Here is a 23,251-nt window from a genome sequence, read left to right as displayed (position 1 = left end):
TACAAATTGCCCAAAACAACTTGATTTTATGAAACTGATATTGAAACTTTGAATACCTGATGATATCAATATTATTTTTTCTGGGCCCATGTCCCACATTTTTTGTTTCATGTACCAAAAATGGTCATAATTCATTTTTACATGACCAATTTCGAACCTTCTAGACAAATTTTATGCTCAGACAAAATTCTGCCCTCAGAATTGAACAGGCTGTTTATGTCACTGTGTCTTTAAGAGTGATATATGTAAATTAGCACTGTCCCAAAAGGCGGTCTTGTAGTGTGCTTTCAAAAAAGCACTCAGAGCTAAAACTCTACTTAGAAGTTCAATATGAATGGGCGGAGCTAAACTGCTGAAAGCTACGTAGGCGGATACATGTAAATGAACTAGTTCTCAATGCAGTACAGTGAATTAAAATTAAAAAAGGTTTTCACAGCATAGTTTCCATCTAGGAATGGTAAAGACTGGGAGTGAATAGTAGTTTGGGATATGTTAACAGTGTTTATATATTACGTCAGTTGCGGGATATGGGACATGATAAGAGCTTTTTCTAATCGAATCATGATAAACTATCTAAACACTCGGACTGGATTGATTCTTCTTCCCCTCCAGGAAGCATTCCAGCATTTTCTGCTGATATTGACCTAATTATATTGAAGCCATCTCTAACTTGGTCATTCTAAGGGTCATTCTACAGAAGCTGTATAGACATTCTATAGGAGTCACTGGTGCTACCAATTCTCATTGAAGTTACACATTATAAAGGAAACACCAGAGACATTTTTAGTGTAAAATGCATTTTACAAATTGGCTGCTAGAGAGCATCAAACCACATGCTGTCAATCATGGAACATCCACTAAAGTATGGAATTTAATCCATTTATATTCTACTTTTTCACAGCTACCTCAGAATAAAGTTGGTCACACCAGTGACTTCAGCTAAAAGCTTCATATGTAATCATGAGCTAAATGAGAAAATCTCTGAGAACTGAAAGACACAGTGGATGCCATGTGCTTTTCTTCATAGATCCTCAAAAAACAGGTGAAAGGAAGTCAAGTGAAGTCATCGGCGTGACTTTTATTTCAAAATAAGAGATTTCCGTTATGCAGTAACACCAGTGACACGACTCCTGGGGAACTTTCATTATATATTTTATAATATTTATTTGTTTTCTTTGTCATTTACGTCATGTATTCCACAGTCATGTATAGATTATTGTTGTTAAAATTGCAGAAAAACATGTTTTGTACCTCAAAATATGGCCTCAGCCTTCACACATGACTGTGAGGACAAGCTCTTCTGTGGTGCTTGGAGTTCTATATGATTGATTAATAAACCAATATTGCTAAATTGATTACTCAAGAAGTTGTAATTGTTAAAATAACCTATTGTTTTTTTTTTAAATATAAATAAATTGTAACCCTAACATGTTTTTCAAGTGTAATACATCTGTAAACGCTAGGGACACAGAAATGGATGTTTCTGTAGAATGACCCTTAAGTTAAACATTTTTTTTACCATTTGAGAGATATCTGTTTTCTTTTTCAGTGACAAGCACAACAAATAAAACAAACCAAGAGACACAGGAACCTAGCATAACATCAAATACAGGACATTTTAAGTAGAAAAAGTAAAGCCTACTCATTGTCATGCCTCTCTCTGGCTCTGAAGCCTTCACGGACTCCATTCCCCAGAATCTCCTGGGGGATCAGGTGACACCTGACCTTCCAATATGCTCCAATCAGCGCTCTCCTTCATCTGAGTACTGATCTATAACACCTGCTGTTTTGATCACGTGACTATTTAGTGTTAGTTTAAAGCCTGGGTTTTTAGACTAGCTTTTTGTGAGGTATTGCTTCTTTCACAGAGCTGCTGAGTGGTTATTCTGGTTTGTTTATATTTTGGTATTGATTGTTCGTCTGTGTTTTCGACTTTGCCTTATGCCTGATCCCCTTTTGAATTGTTTGCCTAGTGTTGTGTTTGTTTTTCTGTGCCTCCTGTCTTTTTCAGATTTGACCTATGCCTCTTTTTTGCTGATGACTCTGGTTCACGATTCAACTACTAAAGCTTCTTTCTTCTTTTTTTATCTGCACACGTCTGGCTCATTCTGACTCTTTACACTCATATCATTGATTAGGCTCCATTCCAAAGGGAGGAGAAGTCTTTACGTGTGTGTGTGTGTGTGTGTGTGTGTGTGTGTGTGTGTGTGTGTGTGTGTGTGTGTGCGTGTGCCTCCAAACAGGCAGCGGTGCCACATGACCGAGTGTGGCACACAATGAGCGTCTCTTCAGTCCAGCAGGTGTAGGAGAAGAGCCGGGCACCCACTCTGTAATCAGCGCGTTGGGGGACAGGATTTGGGCTGCAACAAATTGGATCCACATGGTGTTTAATGGGCATTAATCACAGAGAGAGGCGACCGTTCTGCGTAAGCCACGTCAGCCGCCTCCAGAGCTGGCTAATCAGTGTCATCTCATCGCGCCTCCATCAGCCCCCCTGTCACCCCCAACAAAACCACCACCACCACTGTATCTCAGGCTCCACGCACCAGATTGAAAGGGGGAAGTGTCATTTGCGTCAGGGCTCCAGTTCCGGGCTCTGGTACCCCTTCATAATTGGTGCTTTTCTTGACGCTTCCTCAGACCAAGGTGTGACCAGTAGAGAATCAGAGAATGACTAGCGTGCCAGTGTCAGCCCCAAGAACCTGCAGCAGTGGATCCTTTTTCCAAGCATAAAAATATACACGGTTTTCCCAGAAAGCCATGACATGTTTGGTTTATCACTTTAAAAGAGCTATCACTTTTAAGCAAAAGTCTATACAATCTCAGACATGAAGCTAACAACTTGTTACTGGGTCAGTGTCCCTCTTATCACTGGGGTGGGACACTCAAGGGTACATCTCAGTACCTTTGGTCAGGGATAATGATTACCATAATCCATTAAAATGATATTTTCTAAGATATACTGACTCCACACACCCCGTCTCGCCTCCAGGCTTTTATTCTACTGCTCTGTTTTAAAACAGTTGGTCATGAAAAGGTATAAATATGAACTTTTCACCTGGAAAAACTGATTTAAGGTTCACAATCAGACCTTAAAACCACTGTAGAACCCTTGAGGGAACATTTACACTGTTTGTACCTTCATGAACAAAAAATGTTCCTACATAGAACCTTTATTTCTAACACTGCAGAAGATCAGGTCTATGGAGGACACAGCATTTAATATGTCCAAATCTATGTTCACACTGTGGGGTTAAAGTGACACCTTAACGTAATACAAATCCACACCTGTATTCATTAAGTCCTGTGAAGCTAGATGTGCTGTTGTAATGTCCAGGGCCCACTATGAGAAATTTTTGGTGGAAATGTAAGCTTAGTAAGTCGTGACATTTCTAATACAAACCAATGTCTCTCACTAAATAAATACAGGGTGATTCAAAAGATTAATCCGATTTCAAAGCGCCATATTTTTACAACCGTGAGGCGTAGAGGAACCAATCACAATCCAATTGTAAGAGGGGGTCATGGAGTTTCTGACTGGCTCCCTTCAGTCTGAGAGGAGATGAGACCCCTGAGCAGAAAGCGTTCTGCGTTCTCCACTTCAACAAGAGTGAATCAGTCATAACTGTGCAGCGTGATTTTCATGGGCGGTGAAGCTCCAACAGCTCAGAGCGTTCGTCATTGGTTCCACAGCACTGGATGATCTCCGAACTGAAAGAGCCGTGAGTGCAGCGATGCCCAACAGGCTCAATCTAGTATGGGATGAGTTTGACTGTGGTGTTTATGTCCGTACAGCTGGAGGAGGTTCAGACTGAGACCTTGTACAATTTCATAATAAACTTTATGATAATTTAAACCATTTACAGTTCACTGCATTGATCTGTAACGATTTACAAGTGAAATAAATCTTTTTGAAATTGGATGAATCTTGTTGATTCATCCTGTATTACTAGGTAAATATTTAGATGCATACTCATAATAGAGTTCTGCCAGCTAAGGACAGTGTTTCGCTAGTGTTTTGTTTGTGGTAATGATTGTTTTCTGCATGCATAAACTACAGGAATCTGATGACGGGTTTTAGAGGCGGTGTATCCTTGTTTGCAGCAGATTTTGCCGCAGTCCATCACTAAAAGCTTAACAAGTTGTCCCCAGTTGTTCATTCTTGTTACAGGATCACATCTGGCCCATTGAGACTAGTATTATTCACTAAACGTCCCAGTGCTGCTGTGGGACCAGATTCCTCTCTTATGTACTAACAGGAACAGATCCTAGATCAGCGCTCCAACTGAGAACATCAATTTTACACGGTCTCTGTCAGTGGTGAGCTGTGGTAAAGAGCTGCCGCCTACTGTTATCCAGTTCTGATAAAACCACCGACCAGGCTGAGACCTTAATGAGAACAATCAGATCTAAATTCATGGGGTTTTTTTGCACTTCACTGTAGAGGACAGAAGTCAGATGTGAACAAACAATAGGAGTCATGCGTTGAGGTTTGCAACATGAATGTAGCCTTAAAGTAGTGTCTCCTTGCGGTGGTCCACAGATATAACAGTAGACTTCTCCTTGAAGACCAAGCTGAGGTCACTGAGTTCACTGCCTTTCGCTGTGCGGGGTGAGTACGCCCACTCCTCCTTCTGGCCTCCTCTCGTACCTCTTCTGCAGAAAAACAAGACCAGACTCTGCATGATAGCGCCGTGAGTCAAGAGTACGCCATCCGTGCCAATCTCAGGGCTGTTATACAAGGCAAAGGACCTGGCGCTGTGCAGCTTTCTGAGTCAGTCTGTAAAAGACATCCAGGCCCGTCTGTCCAGTTTCCACTCATTTTCTCCCTAACACGCCTGCTCATACCCGCACCACCCCCCACCCCCCACCCCCCACCATTTTTTTTCTTAAAGTATGGCTTTAAGAGCAGCCAGGCGCTTCGGTGGGATTTTGACAGAGCTGTGGCAGAATTCTGCTAGTCGAAATGAGAGCTTTATGGCAATGTAATTGATGGGCTCAGACAGCCCAGCGGCAGCACAGTGCCATATCCTGCATGAGACATGCGCTCCTTTTTATAGGGTCCCTCAGGAAACATGCTAAATGACAGTGAGGTTGAGAGGTTCGGGAAATTTTATGCACCGGTGTCTATTAACACCCAATCAACGGTGGCACAGAGCCAGACAGACGTGCAAATTACAATATCTCGGGCCTTTTTGCAGCCTTTCCAAACTTTGGACTTGAAACCAGATACTCAGTTGGAGAGGTTCAGTCGATGATGTTTGAGTGTTCTCGCAGTTCTTCTGCAGGAATTAAATGTTTGGGATCACATTAAGGTTTCCACTAAATTGCCCTGAGGTTGTGAGCTAATGTGAGAGCTCTGTGTGGATATATTGGCCTTTGTGCAGTTCAACAGCAGACCGTGGACGGACGAAGAGTGCAGCTGGTTCCACATACTGGTCTAAGCAGTAGCCTTTGACCTCAAAATCAGTGGCTTGCTGTTTAGCTTGTACAACTCAATAACAGCCATCTGTACACTCTATTAGCCATAAAGCACGTTCTAAGAAATACAGTGCTGAAGGTAGTTTATCCAGTAGCATTGCGATCTTAATGTGTCCAGTTCAGTGTGATATTCTCTTTATCATCTCCCAATGCTATGTTGTATTTGGGGATCCAGTCCCTACCCTAATAATGTGATTGCTTTGAAGGGGTATTCCACCAAGTTTTCAAAATTAATGATTTGAATTTAGTTGTGACAGATACCAGACGTCTATAGAGCTTAATGTCTCACAGAAAGCTATCAGTTGAGAAATGGTTACATATATGCTGCGTGACACTGCTTTGAGCTCAAGTTTTGGTCTAAAATATAAATTTTAAAATACTTTCACAGAGAAGAGATGCATGCAGGGTGTTATAAGGCAAAAAAGTCTGAAGAGAAAACTTCAAATTTACCCATTATCAACATTACATAGATAATGTTATTATTATTATTAATAATATATATTATATAGCATTAACAGGTTCTGGACAGTAAATAAAATGCCTATATATGTATAGCAGACATTGTGACCCCCTGGTTCCTATCAGCAGCACTGTTAACAAATCTAAGTGAGTGAGTTTCTCTCTAATACACGTTTTACATTAAAACACATGGAATAACTTTGTTTGTGTCTCGATCCTGGAATTAAGCTGACATTTCTAAGAAATTGGTGGAATTTCCCTTTAGGATTAGGCCTCAGACGTTGCAGTGTAGCTGAATGATCGCTCTTTAAACAGCGGTTACTTTCATTGCTCTATCGTCGCTCTTCGGAAACGGTCATATAGTGGCCGTCTGACACAACAGTGAAATCCTTTTCTTCAGGTGAGACTGCAGTGCGAAGCCCTAATATTACTGAAACTACAGGGGCTGTGTTGGTGACAGTCACACCTCACTGACCACACAGAGAACTGCTTTATCAAAGCAAAGCAAAGACCAGCTTCCAGCAGACTGAATCAGTTGTATTCACAATGACAAACTGGGTCTGAATGTCTGTCTAGATGTTATTATAACGTTCAACAAATGTGATAAATCATCCACGGGGGGAGGAGGAGAGTAATGCAAGGAGAGCACGTCTGAGGCATCTGTTGTCAGGCACTGCAACAAGTGATCAGAAAGATTTCTGGGAGTTTAATGAAAAAGGGGAAGTTTGTGGTTCATGACGAGGCCTTACCATAAATTCAATCAGTGCTTCCCAGCAACAAACTCCCCATTTTTTTGTCACAACACTTTTCACATGTCTTATTCTAGGTCAAAGGTCATGGATTCTAAGGACAAACCACAGCTTTGGTCTTGTATGACTGTTACCACAGCACTCACAGACCTCTTTTGTGTTGCTGTATGAGGAACAGATTACAGCAATAAATAAATACTAAAGCAATAAATTCTACCACCAAACTCCTGAGTCCCCTGCTAAAGAGAACATTGGTTAGTGGTGAAATGCTGACTCACTGCTGCAGAAGCAGTGCCATTGATGTCCTGGCCATAGCATTCACTGGCCTTTGATACAGATACTGCTGCGTCTGCATCAAGCTTCTTTGGCCAAGGAGGCCATGATTCAGGCACAGCTCACTTCAAAAACATCTTAAAGGCAAACAGTTCATTGCTCATCAACAGCTACATGTTTACTTGGAACCTTAGAAGCCATAGTCATTGTCAGTGATAAGATTAAGTGACCCTTATTAGTCCCACAACAGGGAAATTTCAGCTCCACATTTAACCCATCCGTGCAGTGAAACACCGCAGCACCTGGGGAGCAGTTGGGGGTTAAGTGTGTTAACTCAAGGGCACTTCAGTCACATACTGTCGGCTCAGGGGATCGAACACAGGGCTGGTTCCCTAACCTCCACCCCACGACTGTCCCCTTACAAGCGAAAAAGTGAAATACACTTTGAATATTTTCTCATGTGCAGCTCATTAAAACAAGCAGAGAAATTCAGTCATAAAAGCCTGTTCTAAACTTTAAATTGATTCCACATTTGTGTTTGTAGATAGATACAATATTGTGATAGGCATCTTATATTGCGATAATAGTTCACTTTTAAATAGCGGTGGGTGACATAACGATATAACAGTACAGGGTGATTTAAAAAAAATTCTTATTATTCCAAAATAATTTATTTCACTTGTAAATCGTTACAGATCAATGCAGTGAACTGTAAATGGCTTAAATGGCACTGTACAATAGGCACTTCACCGTTGTAAAATTATGAATCAGATGAATCTTTTTGAATATGGTGGGATAAGTTGGAACAAAGTACAATGGATTTTTTTCAGCATTCCACATACTGAGCTGCACTGAATCCGAATAAACAGCACTGGTCAGTGTTCACAGACAACATTCACAATATGCTCACCAAGGCGCACCACGGCCTATTTGTCTTAATTTATCATGATGCGACATAATATTGTTGTATTGTCCACTCCTGCTTTTAAGAAGCACAGTGTTGAAGACACAGATGGTACCCTAAGTAACATGCTAAATTTTGACCTTTATTCTATATGTTAATGATCAGAGAACCACCGGGGTATTAATGGGGCTGAAAGAGTCTGACATTTTGCAGCCGTCCCTCGGGACCCAACAGAATAATGTTGGTTTTGGACAGTACACTGCCTGCTTTATCCCCAATCCTAATAAAGAACAAATAAGGGCAGAGGAGGGTTAAACTCCAGGACCAAGAACATCAATCAGTGGCCCCTATGTGCTTCTCCAGGCCACTCCAAGCACAGAAAGCACAGGCTCAGTCTGCATTGTGGCACCTGTCCCTTTAAGTGTCACTCTACAGGAGACGAGCATGCTCTGGAGATAATAACAGTGGCTCCATAAGCCTTGCAATGCATTAATATTAAAGCGCAGCTAAGCCCAGGGGCAAAGTGGCCCACTTCAGACGAGCACGTCTGCCAGGGCCTAATCCAGCAGCAGAAAGGGTGAGCGAGAAAGCGAGAGAGACAGGAAGCTTTCAATAATGCCCATAATCACTTACACGTTTTTTTTAATGTTGTGCTGTCCTTGGTATCCCTGAGGTCAGTTTCTAACATGATGCCAACAAAAGCACAATGCTGTGTCAGGGGTTTTCGGCCCACTTGAGTGCCTAGGATGCAGATGTGGATGAAGAACAAGGGCCTTTCTTTAGACTGTGGGAGGAGTTCGTAAAAGCCTTTTCTGTCCCCGAAAGCACATGCCCAGAGTCACACCTCAACGCACTGTTCGAGCGCCAACATTACCAGGGATCGCCAGTCACCGCTAGTCAATCTGTGGTCAATCATGCATAGAAAGAGAACTTAAAAATTGAAAATGAGTGGTTTATTAATATAAACCAAAAATAAATCTTATTTCTATTGCCTGCTGCTAGTGAGCAGTCAAATGAACAGCCAATCATGATGTCAGTCTTCTAACAAGACAACAACAGTGCCTAAAACAACATTCCAAATACAATCAACCCACGAGCAACATGAACTCTGTATTTGGTAGAGGCCTTGAAGTACCAGCGGCTTCTGGCTTAGGTGCTCAGGCTGGGACAGATCAGAGCTGTGGATGAAAGCTCAGGAAGCCACAGTGGCAAATTTATGAAAATAGAATCTAAGATTCCCATGCTTCGTGTCCTTTAACTCACTATCTCTGTTATGCCTTTGCTATAAAATAACTCAAACAAATTTCTTCTTGATATCGACTAAACTTTAGTTAAATTCTGAAAACTGACCACAACGACTCCATGTGGTCTGGTCTCGCTAGCCGTATAAATCGGTCTGTGCTCTCCCCCCAAAAAAATGGCTCCATAATTACACACCTATAAATGCAATTGAATTAACAGCCTGACTGAGATCTTGCTGTCGTTTCGACTGAAAGCACTGCTGAGGGCATCCGAGGGGTTAACGTGCTGATTTAAATAATTCTAATAACATCTTTCAACAGAGCAGCTGTAACAATATTTGAGATGCTTCCCTAATGGGGATCCTACAGTGGGGGCTAAGTGTGTGTGTTGAGGGGGGTTGTGGTGGAAGCAGCAGGCAACAATACAATAATTCTGTCTTCTTATCTTAATCTGTTCACCCCCCCCCCCCCCCCCACACCCCACCCCATCCTCCCCAGAGAAGAGCTTCGAGCACAAGCAGGGCACACTTTTTTTTCCTTATCTTCCCTAGTGGCCTTGGAGTTCACAGTGGCTTCATGGACCACGAAGGCTAAAGAAAGAGTCTATTAGGCAAATGTGTGGCAGAAAAACATAGACAGAGGAAAACAAGCATAAGCCATGTGTTACAGCAAAGACATCCCATCCATCCAGTTTGCCTTTTATCCAAAATAGAGTAGATCACCCAAAACATGTGTTTTGCACTGGAGCTATGAGGCTAATGTAGCTAATAAGCAACAGAAGCTTATCGCTGCTGGTGGACGAAAAACCTTGTATCTCCGAAATTATAATTTTACAAGAGGAGGAAAAACTTACTTTCATTTTAATGTAAGTCAATGGAACCAGATGTCTTTCCAAGTCATTTTGGGCCGTTTATTTTGGTCCATTCATGATGAAATTTAGACAAAATGTAAAGGAAAGCAGACAATTTTAAATATCATAAACCAAAAAACAACACAAATGGAGATATGAGGTTTTCTTCCAACAACAGCGTTACGTACACCAAAAAGCATCATGCAAACCTAAGGCCTGATCATGCTTGCTCATCACACGTGATTTCTGACACTATATGACATATTGTCTCTAAAAGAGATAAAAGTGGGTCACGTAGCTTCAAGCCTGAAATTTGTCCCTACTTTTGTCCATTTTTGTAGGCATACAGTGTCAAAAATACACATAAGCTATATTATGTTAGATAAAGTGTAGCTCCAGTGCCTTGTAGCACCAAAACCTACACAAGCAAACCAGACACAAAACATATCCTGGCTGACTGAAAGCAGAAATTATATATATATTTTATTACATAATTCAACAGTTGTTGATGTAAACAAAGTCATGATTGTTGTGACGAGTGTTTTGATGTGAAACCTTGTCTCAAATCTATTGTAAAACACAGCATCCAGCATTCAGAAGCAAATTCATAAGAATTTTTTGTAATAAAATCCTGTGAGGGAGCTTAAAGAGACAGTAAACTCTTCATAAGTTTCTCTAGAATTCTTTAAAATTTCACAAACCAATTTTAGATGATTTTATGCCTTAACAACCTCAGGTGTTTTGAAAGATGGGTGGAATTTCCTTTTAAGTCCTTTACCTCTGCTGCTTCTGGATCCTTGTTTTCAAGAAGTCTGAGGGGGTGTGTTTAATTGTGTGTAATTGTGTGTAATTCATTACAATCCCAGGACGTGAATGAAAGTGGGTTGTGTTTTTACTGCATGCCAAGAGGCATCATCGCGGATCCAGCAAGCAGTTTGTGAGCGAGGCCGGAACTGTGTCAATGACGCCGGGGGAAGTGGTCACAAAGAGGTGCGAACTCGACTCCCCAAAGACTCCAGCAACTGCACCACAATAATACAGATGACTTTCTCTCTCTCTCTCTCTCTCTTTCTCTCTCTCAACACACTCATAAACCCACATGTCTTAAACTAGAGCAACTTTCTACAGTTCCTTTTTGTAAGAAGATAATGGAAAGTGGATTTTTTTAGGTGCTTCTGCATTTACTCAGAAAGTGCTCTCACGCCTCTGGAGGGGTCAGCCTCAGGTTTCCTGGCTCAGAGCACAAACCTGCCGCACGCTACTCAGCCTGGGCTTCAGCAAACACAAGTTGGCACTCCCAGGCCTGGAAAGTGGGTTCCACTGGAGGAAAGTTACTCAGATTCTAAGTCCTATTCTCTCTCTCAACACACTCCCCAGTGGAGCAAGGGGAACTCGCCCCATCTTTCTGTATGACCCAGCATTACCCATGGAAAAATCACACAGCAACCCTTTTTTTACCCTCTCTCTTACACACAAACTTTCTCTAGCTTTCTGACCATGTCACGGCACTCTTTTTCCCCCGTCACTTCTAACCGCCTTTGAATAAAGAGATTCTTTTTTACTAGCCACTGCCAAAGGAAAAGGGAAAAAACGGTGCAGCATTTTCCATGTCTGTCATAACATGCTGAATCTGCTCCATGGGCTCCGGGGGTTCGCTCCAGAGACACTGGCGTAACCCAATCATGAATTTCCATTAGAGACGCAGCCACATGGCGGAGATGGCGCAGAGACATCGCTCATTCACGATTCGCCCCAGCCTTCGAGGAGCACCGCCACAAACCCCCATCCCTGGTCTTAATAAGAACCTCGGGGATAATTGTTTTTCCAGCTCTGCCGGGATTTCGCCGCAGCCTCCTGGTGCTTCCTGTTGTGTTTGTTTCCGTAGCTTGTTCTCCACTGCGGTCACATTCCTGCCTCCACCCTCCGATTTTTCCCCCCTTTGCCTGAGTCACATACATTAATGAGGTACCATGAGGGACCAAATCAGGTTGGGGCTTGATTACAAAAACGCTGCTCTGATTAACACAGCTGTCGAGTCTGTTGTGTTCGCCTTGTCAAAAGTAGACATGGCTTTTCTGCTACTGATACTGAAACGAGGGATGTGAGTGGTGGACGAAGTACACAAACCATGTACTTGATTTAAAGTAAAATATTACTCCAGTAAAAGTTCCTCCCTTTATATCTCCACTTGAGTAAAATTACTAAAGTATTTGCCTTCAAATGTACTAAAAGTAAAAGTACTAAAAGTGTAATTATGGCTCTGATGTCCTGTTATCATTTTTATAACAAGACTCGCTTCAAGAACTCATTTAGGTGAAAAATTCTAGCATCACTCTCATAACACCGTTTTAATAGCATGTCATTAATTAGTCTGACCATTTATACAAAGTTAGGTTAGAGTCAGGAGATTCTTCCATCAGTTATGTTGGAATAGGCACTCCCAAATGTGCTATTGTGCAATGTGCTACTGTCATTGACCTGTATACTTGTCCAACACTGGGACGGTACATCCAAGCTCTAAACAAAGTCGCCGCTGTGCCCTGATTGGTGCTCTTGCTTTGCACTTCTTTCATTTTGACATGTTACGTTTTTATACACACAGAAACCAAAAGGAACGACAGATTTCTCAAAATGTAGCAGAGGAAAAAGGAAGATATTAGACTTTGAAATGTAGCGGAGTGAAAATAAAAAGTCGCCCAAAATGGAAAAACCTCAGTACAGATACACGAAAAAATACTTAAGTACAGTAACTAATCACATGTACTTAGAGTGTCCACCACTGAGGGTTGTACAGTCTGACAAAGGCCCCATTTTATCTCCTTTTTTGACACACTCTTGGCAGATTTAGGGATTCTGGGGCTAAAAGATGGAAGCCCTCTGGATGCACAATTTTAAATTAGTTGAGACCCTAAGCCCCTGAGTTGCACAGCTATTTACACTGCATAAAAAATTAAATCATCTTAAATCAGTCAAATATTTTGTGATTTTATATGATTATTATAAGATTATCATGTATTTTCCAGTGTGGTCCCAAGCCTCTGGAACTCTTTCCCTTCTCATATTCAGCTCTCTAATTCTCTGTCCTCATTTAAATCCAACCTTAAAACACATCTGTTCTGTCTTGCATACAGTCTTCCCTCATCCGGAACTATTGTTGCTCAGGTTAGTTCAACATCTGTGCTGTGAATATGTATTTCTGTCTCATTTCTGTCATCTGTCATATGTTGTTATGTATTTGTTTCTTGTGCTACTAATTGGGTCCTAGAAAAGTGCTATACAAATGTCATGTATAACTATTATTATTATTATTATTATTGAACTTATTTCTAGACAATTTTAGTGAAATTATCTCACTATACTGGCACTTATTTTGGCCTATTTTTTACAATATGCATGAAATATGCAACATTATAGTTAAGATAACTTAGTAAAGAACAATGCAGAAGTAAAGTAATAAGTAATAAGATTACATAATCTCACTCCAGAGGTCAGAGAGAAGTCAGTTTTGCAAGTATAGTGACAAACATTTTGCTTTTCTCCCTCTTTCTACGTTTCTCTGGTGGACTTGGATGACTGTATTTGACTGTCCCTCCCAGCGGTTAGCAAATCACACAGAATTACCGCCTCTCCTCAATGAAGACCGCTGCTTAATTGCCTTTTTCCTATCAGACTGTCTTCACGCAATGTGTAAATCATGGCATAAAAACATGGAATAATCTATTATAACCATAACCATGGGAGGGGGATGGACTGCAATTACTGAAAATAATCACTACATTCACAAATAACAGCCATTTTTAAACTGTATATGTATTCTGGAATAGGTTATTAAACATCAAACCATACAGCATGTCCAAGTTGTATTTTCATTAAGCCCATGGCTCATGGGGGCCATAGGCAGCTGCCTACCTGTGCCTAGCGCAGAGACCTCCCCTGCATCCACATCGACTCACCACACCTATGTTACCCTGCGTTCACACCGGCAGCGGCTTTTGGCATCTTGTCGCCCAAACCGCTGATCACTCATCGCCTGGGGGCATTTCTGAACTCCAACTGACCATTGGTTGTCATGGTTTCACTAACACCAAACACAAATCTGGTGTATTTCCATTAGAAATAAAAATCCTGGTGAGTTTAATTTTGTTTTATCCCCGTGTCTTTGCAGTCAGTTTGGGAGGAAAACGCTATTTGGTCTTTATGCAATGAATGCACTGCCCCACAGTGGCAGAGATAAAGGGCGTACTATGCTGCTCAATACTCTGCCCACTTTGCTTCACCTTCTGTCGCAGGAAATCGCAGCTTTCACTGAAAATGAATGACCTCCAGCCACATTGTCGCATCATGTCACTGCCAGTGTGAATGTAGGCTGTATTCAAATGGCAGGTTTGCAAAAACAAAAGAGCAAATCAAACATTATGGTCTTAAAATGTTAAAATGATAGAAATTATTCTTATAAGCCGCATTATTGGGCATGTGTCGGGGTCACAATGATTTCTGGGCAAATTTCTTCCTGAGGTCAAATCAGTTGTACTTATTTTGATCAACTGAATCTGAACCTGAATCTGAACCTGAATCTGATTCTTTCTTTTTTCTGTTCGATATCCAACCCCCGCGTTAGCTGCTGTCTGCCGACACCAACATCCATCAATGTTAATTTGCCCTCTCTATTCACGCTGTAGCTCTTCAGAATGTTTTTAATACAAAAGAGCAAAAATGTAATCACTTTACTTATTAGGGTCTTGAAGCACTGACCCAACCTCACCCAATAAACACTCACCTACAAATGTCAGCAGTTGGTACGACTAAGAGTGGATCTCAGAAAGAACCAACTCCTCAATTCCAGGCATTCGGATAACCGAGAGTCGACTCTAAAGCTTTGAACTTGGTTCCACACACTTATGTTCAAGTTTGCCAGCACCTGCATGCACACAAAGTGAGATAATCTGTGGTCACTGTCTAGACAGCCTGTCTGAAAAATACATCTTTCCACAACTGGCAAACTGATGGTCCAGCTGTATTTCACTTTAAACATAGTGGAAGTAAAATGTAATATTAGTAATGAAAAAAATTGGCTTAAAGTCAAACAACAATGTCAGTGCCAAAAGGAGCTGACAGAGAGGAATTATGTATAATACAACCAGCCTTTGTTAGTCAGCTCATTGAATTTAGGTAGTGTTAGCTCTTAGCTCTCCAAATTTCCTTGTTAAAGTGAAATATATATATTTGACAGAGGTCCTTCTCTATGACTCAGTTTCAGAAGTGAGATCCATTGATTTGGAGTCAACTTCAACATTTCTGGTATCAAACAGCCCCAAGCATTTGTCTTTATGCTAACAATTTCACACAAGAATAGAACACCAACCAAATGTTTAGGCTTGTTGATGTCTGTTAGATAACGATGGTCAGTGTGTTCTGGCCTTTAAAGACTAAGAAGGTCTATTTTGAGGAAGACATCATAACACATTGCTGCTGTGGGAAGCAAACCTCATATCTCCATTTGTGTTGTTTTTTTAGTTTATGATATTTAAAAGTGTCTGTTGTGCTTTTACCTTGTGTGTAAATTTCATGATGAATGGACCAAAAGAAACGGCCCAAAATGACTTGGAAATACATCTGGTTCCGTTGACTTAAATTTAAAGTAAAGTGGGTTTTTTCCTTTTCCTGTAAAGTTACCAGTTTGGAGATTTTAGAGGTTTTTGTTCGACAACAGCGAAATATAAATATTAGTCACAATAATAGTGTTGATCACCTTTTAGACAAAGCAAGCTCTCCAAAACCAAGACAACCTTTGCAAGCATTTTTCTTACTATGTAGAAAAGTTAGATTGAAAAGATTCAACAAAAACAAGGTCCCCAAATGTGTCCCACAGCCTGGTTACAGATGTTTTTAGTAAAATACTGTCTAATCAGTGATTTAGATCTTCATGCTGACAAACTGACAGCTGACCCACAGTAGACTGGAGCTGTGTAAAGGCTTTGAGTAACACCAAACCACTGACAGGCAACATAACCAGGTTCACTCAGGTTAACTTTTTCCTCATAGCTTTACATTCATTTGAATGACTTATGACCATGAAAAGATATGAGTGGGCTGCTAGAGTTGCTCCACATGAAGGAAATACGAACCAGCTAGTGTGTTCCCTTTCCTACAAACATCATCTATCCATCTATGTACCAAATGCTTACAGATCATTACAGTCATTACAGCCATCATCTCAAACTACTCAAATAAACACTCAAATTAACAAGAAATAAACCACAAACTGCATGACCTCTATCACTGACCAGTAAGACTATTTCAAATAAAGCAGCTGTAAATCTAGAACAATATCTGGCTAGTTACTCGTTCCCAGTGTAGGACAGTAACTAAGTAAATGTAATTGGTTTTTGTACTATTTATTAAATAAAAGAGTTTGATATGAAAACACTGTTAAAGTTTTAATAGGTACTATTCTGTACGCTCAGCAGTCCATACAGTCCACATATGGAAACTAAAAAGCCTGTTTGACATTCATTGTTTTTGTCACATCACAAAATCCAATGCATTTACATCCATTCAACTACTGAGCCTTTAAATAACTGCAGTTATGTCTTACACACTCATGATGATTAATAAGGAACAAACTTAAATATTGCACTTTTTCTGCAAATTTCTATTTATTTGCTGAGCTGGAAAAATAAAATGTGCATAACTTTTGCATGGGCCACGTTTCATGTTTCATGTTTTTTTTCCCCAATCAGCAATACTGTACGTGTCATTTGACCAGGGGTGCTCAAACTTTTGCATACGACTGTATTGTACACGTCTACTGCTGTTATAATGTGACTTACACTGCTGTACATTGTGTTACAGTCATTCTAAAATTTTAGGCTGGATTTGGTACAAAACTGGAAAGGATTTGCTGTTTTTTTCCTACGATACTCGATTCAACGTTGTCTGCTGGTAGTAAGTAAGATGCCATTTCTACTTAGTAGCTTCCTCTGCTATAGGCTGGCCAATAAGGACCGTTCATTGTGCAGTGTGTTTGCTTGACCTTCATATTCCCACTTCAATGCCACTAATTCTCACCGCAATATCACTGCAGCACTGAATGTCAATCAGGGAACACACAGGGACAATCCCGCAAATCCATGGGATGGGAAAGGAGGAAAGGCTGTTACATAACCGGCTGGAATCCCTCTCCCGAGTTTGTGTTTTCTACAGCGGGGACCTCCTTTCAGAGGGAGTGGTTAGGTGTCACTGGGTTGAGCTGCTGAGCGCCATTGTGGGTGGCAGTGTGTGTGCGTCCACAGATGTGTGTGTAAGCATTTTGACAGCTCTTACGTAACTGCAGCAGCTGCTGTGCTGTCTCACTGGGGCGGAGGGGTGCACACACTCCACTGGGAGACCATGTGTGTGTGTGTGTGTGTGTTTGTTTTCCAACATTTTCAGGACAAAAGTGTCCTGATTTGGTAGCTAGGAAGCCAGTAACTGCCAAAATGGCACTGACCATATAAAGTGCTTTTTTTTTTTTTTGCAAATGCAAAAAACTGAAAAGGTAAAACCTTTTTTTGGTTACTGAGGTGAAGGTTAGGGTTAGGTTTGGGGTGAAGCTTAGAAAATTATCCTTACATATGCAGCACGGTCTAAAAGTCTAAAAGACCTTATTCATTTATTTGATTTTCAGTCCATTCAGATCAAGCTGTTCATTTTCCAGGGCATATTTCTGAGAGTGGATATAAAACATTCCACTTGGATGAGGAAAAGGAAAGTCAACAAAGTATTAAAGGTTACAGAAAAAAATTATAGGACTGTGCAAGACCTGGCAGACCACCAGAACTGCCACCATTAGATAAATAGTACTTGACAGACAAGAGAAACAATGGACTGACCACCCCAGAGTCCAGACCTCAAAATCGCTGAATGTGTTTGGGATTACTTGCATCATGAAAAGAAGAAAATGCAACCAATTTCTAAGACTGAACTTTTTGGAGGTGTGGAAAATATCCCTGCAGTTTTCCCTGAGAACCTGAAAGTAAGTCTCCTGAAAAGCTGGAAGCTGTAATAAAGACAAAGTGTTGGCACGTGAAATACTGAAATATTTGATAATATATTTGAGTCATTCTATGTAAACGTCTATTTTTGTGTCCCTAGCGTTTACAGACTACACTTGAGAAGCATGTTAAGGTTACAATTTATTCATATATTAAAATAAACTATTACACCTTCTTGAGCCTCAAACTAGCAATACTGGTTTTTAAATCAAGTGCTCGAAGAAGTGTTCATCCTCACAGTCATGTGTAAAGGGTCAATGCCACATTTTCAGGTAAGAACATGTTTTTCTGCCATTTTAACTACAACAGTCTATACATGCCTATGAAATATATGAATTAAATGACATAAAGAAAACGAATAAATATTATAAAATATATAATGAAAGTTCCCCAGGAGTCGTGTCACTGGTGTTACCACATAACAAAAAATCTCTTATTTTGAAATAAAAGTCACACTGATGACATCACTTGGCTTCCTTTGACCTGTTTTCTGAGGGTCTATGAAGAAAAGCACATGATGAGTCCACTGTGTCTTTCAGTTCTCAGAGATTTCCTCATTCAGCTCATGATCTCTTTTGAAGCTTTTAGCTGACGTCACTGGTGTGACCGACTTTATTCTGAGGTAACTGAAAAAAACAGAATATAAATGGATTCAATTCCATATTTTTTGTGGATGTTTCATGATTGACAGCATGTGGTTTGATGTTCTGCAGCAGCCATTTTGTAGAATACATTGTTCATTAAAAATGTCTCTGGTGTTTCCTTTATTAGGTGTAACACCAATGAGGATCAGTAACACCAGTGACTCCTATGGTGAGATAAAAAAGTGGACGTTTCTGAAGAATCACCTATTTCGTTGTCAAGGCTCCTGTGTAATTTTCTGTTAATTAAGTGGTGTCTTTTCCTGATGTTGCAAAACGAATAACTTATTTTTGCGCAGTACTGTAGCGACATACATAAGGCATAGGTGGCATACTGATGTTACACATCTATATGGGGCATATGTATGACCGCATGTCCTGAGAGTGTAAGAAAACAAACCTGTGTGTGTATGCGAGGGTGGAGAGGTACACTGGGTTCTCTGTGAGGCTGAGGTCACTTCTGGCCTCCATCGCAAACAAGCCCTCATCATCTGAGCCCTGAGCATGCGTGCAAACATGAGCAGTCATGAATGTCAATGTGTGTGTCCCTGTGTGCTGTTCATAAACACACATTTGGCTATGAGGGGGGTTGAGGAGTAAATAAAACAACAAATAAATGAACTGCATGATCAAGTCTTCCATTGGGCCTTGTTGAGCAGACGCAAACAGGCAAATATTTTTTCCATGTGCTCCGGCTGCTGTCTGGCTGCTGAGATTGGCGGTGTTGTTGAGGGACGAAGCTGTCGCACCATAAAAATGTGGAGTGAAAAAAACTCACGATGGGCAGACGACACATCTTTATCCAGCTGATAGCAACCGCAAGATGAGGTCAGGGAGTCTCAGCTTTTACTTCAATTTCACCTCCACATTTAATCCATCCGTGCAGTGAAACACCACATACACACTTTAAATTTAGCTAATTGCAATTATGATTATGGTTAATTGTCAGACAGTGACAGCCCTACATTTAAACAGTATTATTAAAAGACAGAAACAACTCAGGGTTATTTTGAGCCCCATTCAGTATTTATATACTTCTTTAAAACAAGTCATGGTTTGTAGTTAGTGTGTTGGTGGGAATCTCCCTCCTTATGAATGAAGGCAGAACGATGACCTCCTGATTTGCAGCTGACGCAAATGCCCTGCTGTAATCAGGGGGGCTTCTGTGGTAAAAATAGAAGGGATCACCTAAGTAATACCAAAAAAAGGACTGTAATGCCCCTTTGGCGCGACAAAACTCAAGCCCATTTCAACCTAGATTAGTGCATTGTGTGTACTGTGACTAGTGGAACACAACCACATCACACCTCAAAATCTGTTGAAGAATGTCTGACATTAACGCCACACATTGTAAGTGGGATAATAAGGATTTTTGAGGGAAAACGTCAAAAGGATTCTGGAGGGGGGAAAAACAAAACAGCTGCTTATGGACCCGACTAGACGAAATAATAAGTCTAATTCCTCTAGATTTGCTGATAGACCCAATATGAACCTACACTACATTGCCAAAAGTATTCGCTCGTCTGGCTTCACATGCATATGAACTTGAGTGACATCCCATTCTTAATCTGTAGGGTTTAATATGATGTCGGCCCACCCTTTGCAGCCATAACAGCTTCAACTCTTCTGGGAAGGCTTTCCACAAGGATTAGGGGTATTGAAAGGCACACTTTCGCTTTTCTGCGTGTCTCTGACAAAGGTGCTCAAGACCCCAATCAGCCTTGCATAGAAGAATGGAGCTTTTGGCTTCAGCTTGCTCAGGAACACAGTGTTCACGCTGCTAAATGAAACAAGCCACCCTCTACTGTGACACATCAGAAATCTTTCAACAGCTCCTTTTACAGACCGCCATTGGGTAAACACATATTCCTTAACCGCCCTTTAATTACTTTGAAACCAACAAAAGAACAGTGAGAGATTGTCTTAACTGCCAAGCATATGAGGTTACATCATACCCCCACCCACAGCCATACACATACTTGTTTTTAATGTCAGGACATGGGACTGTGTATATATATATATATATATATATATATATATATATATATATATATATATATATGTGTGTGTGTGTGTGTGTGTGTGTGTATATATATATATATATATATATATGGCCTATATGTATAGGCTTGTCATTGGAATTTTAGCTGACGATTAATTGCCATACGAATATCTGTGAGTTACAATTCCATTTTTTGTTCATTGTATGCAACCTTTCGAGCACACCTGGCCACATTGTTAATTACTGACATCACATTGTTGGGCTGACATCATATTAAACCCTATGGATTAAGAATGGGATCTCACTCACTTTCATATGCGTGTGAAGGCAGACCAGCAAATACCTTTGGCAATATAGGTTATTCATTACATAGTGTTGCACTGGCAGCTGAAAATCACTACCACTGGCCTGTTTTAGGCATGCAGTGGGCACTAGCATTCTTTTTTTATGTTGCTAATAACATGGCCACAAAGGGGCCACACTGGGCCGTGTGGGTAGGAGGAGGCCTCCTGGCCCGGAATGCTGAGCCTAAAGCCCCCAAGGCTGCAGGAGTTTCTGTGTGTTCATATAAAATTGATAATGGGATGTGTACGCAGCAGGAATGGAAAAATTCGAGGTGCCTTACGAGGCTTCCACATTCCTCCCTCTCCGTGGGGCCAGACACGCATGCCCTACATCTGCTCCAGCTCAGGGAGTAGTGTGTGTGTGTGTGTGTGCGCATGAAGGATTCTGAACACGTTTGTATGTCTTGTGTACTCCTAGGGTTCCTTCACACATACGCTGCTGATGTTTCTCGAGTACGGAGGTATGGAGTTCCCCTACCAGGATGTACCTTCAGAAGCATTACTGCAAGCCAAAACTGCAATCGAGTGTTCTACTGCTTTAATACAGCAGTTAAATAAATACAGTAAGAAATGAATAAACTGGGCCGTGAACGCGGCGTTTAATATGTTTTAATGTTCAGTTCCTTCCTCCAAATTATAGCTCCTTAACGAGCAGCTTGTTGCTACGTCAGAGTAACGAGCTCCACCCACTCACTGCACAACCGGGAGTTCATTCTCCAGCTCCTTACACTAAATTCCCAAACTGTCGTCACCACTGAGCAGCTTTTCTGTTTTTAATTGAGTCAGTTTTATGGCTCAGTCTGATTTGGTCAGATTCTAAGATCAGGTGACATGTTTGGCGAATGGTATTGGGTTCATTTCTGATTGTTGATGATTCCAGGTTGTTTAGCTGTTTTTCTGTCACAGCTGCCGACTGAAAAGCTGCTCAGTGGTGACGACAGTTTGGGAATTTAGTGTAAGGAGCTGGAGAATGAACTCATCAGTCTCATCTTCAGAGTCGGACCAAATCGGCTGTCAGTCAAATGTGGTCTTAAAAGTGTGCGTTTTCTGTTTGTGGCTAAGTAAGAAGTAAAAACGTTCAAATGGCCTAAGCATCTCCTACAGCTGTCAAAGACATTGCTTAGCAACAGCATCTCAGCGGAGTGCTAGTGTTTGTGAAAAACCTGTGATATTATGGTGAAATAACAGCACATTTAGAATGACTCTAAACCAATCAGCTCGCATGGCTGGAACTAACAGTTGTATAATCATGAATAAGATATACACTCACCAGCCACTTTATTAGGTACACCTTGCTGGTAAAAGGTTGGAGTACCTTTTGCCTTTAGAACTGCCTTAATTCTTCATGGCATACTTTCAACAAGGTGTTGGAAACATTCCTGAGAGATTTTGGTTGGTTATTTGAGTTCCTGTTGCCTTTCTATCATCACGAATCAATCTTCCCATTCTCCTCTGACCTCTCACATCAACAAGGCATTTTCGTCCACACAACTGACCGCTCACTGGATATTTTCTCTTTTTCGGACCGTTCTCTGTAAACCGTAGAGATGGTTGTGCGTGAAAATCCCAGTAGATCAGCAGTTTCTGAAATACTCAGACCAGCCCATCTGGCACCAACAACCACGCCACGTTCAAAGTAATTTAAATCACCTTTCTTCCCCCATTCTGATGTTCGGTCTGCACTTCAGCACGTTGTCTTGACCACCTCTACATGCCTAAATGCATTGAGTTGCAGCTGTGTGATTGGCTGATTAGCTATTTATGTTAACAGGCAATTGAATTACCTAATAAAGAGGCTGGTGAGTGTATTAGATTAGCACAAATTTGACTTTTAGCATCCTCACTTTTGGCAAGATGCTCTGATGTAACTCATTTCAATCATGCAAAAAAGATGTTGGATCAGGTCAATTTAATGCACCACTTTTTCAGTGCGGGAGGCCAGAAAAAGCCCTATCAATATCTTATGGGTACAGCTTGTAAAACAGAACATACACTTTCACTTCATTACACATTCAGTCCCATGTCAGCAGTAATGCATGCACAGGAGGAATTATTTCCCTCTTCTTGCGTGTTGTTAATTCATTAGCATTAGCACAAGCATCTCAGGTGTAAAAAAGCATGTTTGTGTAACACATTTATTCTGCCAACTTCCCCACATGGCAGTCCTGATCACTACCTAGCCCCACAATGTTATTCAACGTTTCAGTCGTTACCAGTGCTAGATAAATGTCTTACACCCATTAATCTATGAGCCCTTCGTGCTGCTGCTTCTAT

The 23,251-nt window shown here is 41.0% G+C and overlaps 1 protein-coding gene and 1 long non-coding RNA gene across 5 annotated transcripts in view; one reads left to right on the top strand and one right to left on the bottom strand.

Moving 5' to 3' along the window:
- Nucleotides 1–23,251, bottom strand: part of hivep2a (HIVEP zinc finger 2a) — a 130,510-nt gene that overhangs the window by 39,161 nt on the left and 68,098 nt on the right. The window lies entirely within an intron of this gene.
- Nucleotides 1,680–2,757, top strand: LOC108429376. The gene is made up of 2 exons (XR_001858002.2): nucleotides 1,680–1,889; nucleotides 2,244–2,757. It is a non-coding gene; the product is annotated as an uncharacterized LOC108429376 (long non-coding RNA).

The sequence above is a fragment of the Pygocentrus nattereri genome, chromosome 4 (assembly GCF_015220715.1).
Source record: "Pygocentrus nattereri isolate fPygNat1 chromosome 4, fPygNat1.pri, whole genome shotgun sequence".
Classification (NCBI taxonomy): domain Eukaryota; kingdom Metazoa; phylum Chordata; class Actinopteri; order Characiformes; family Serrasalmidae; genus Pygocentrus; species Pygocentrus nattereri.
This window is presented reverse-complemented; position numbering and strand designations above follow the sequence as displayed.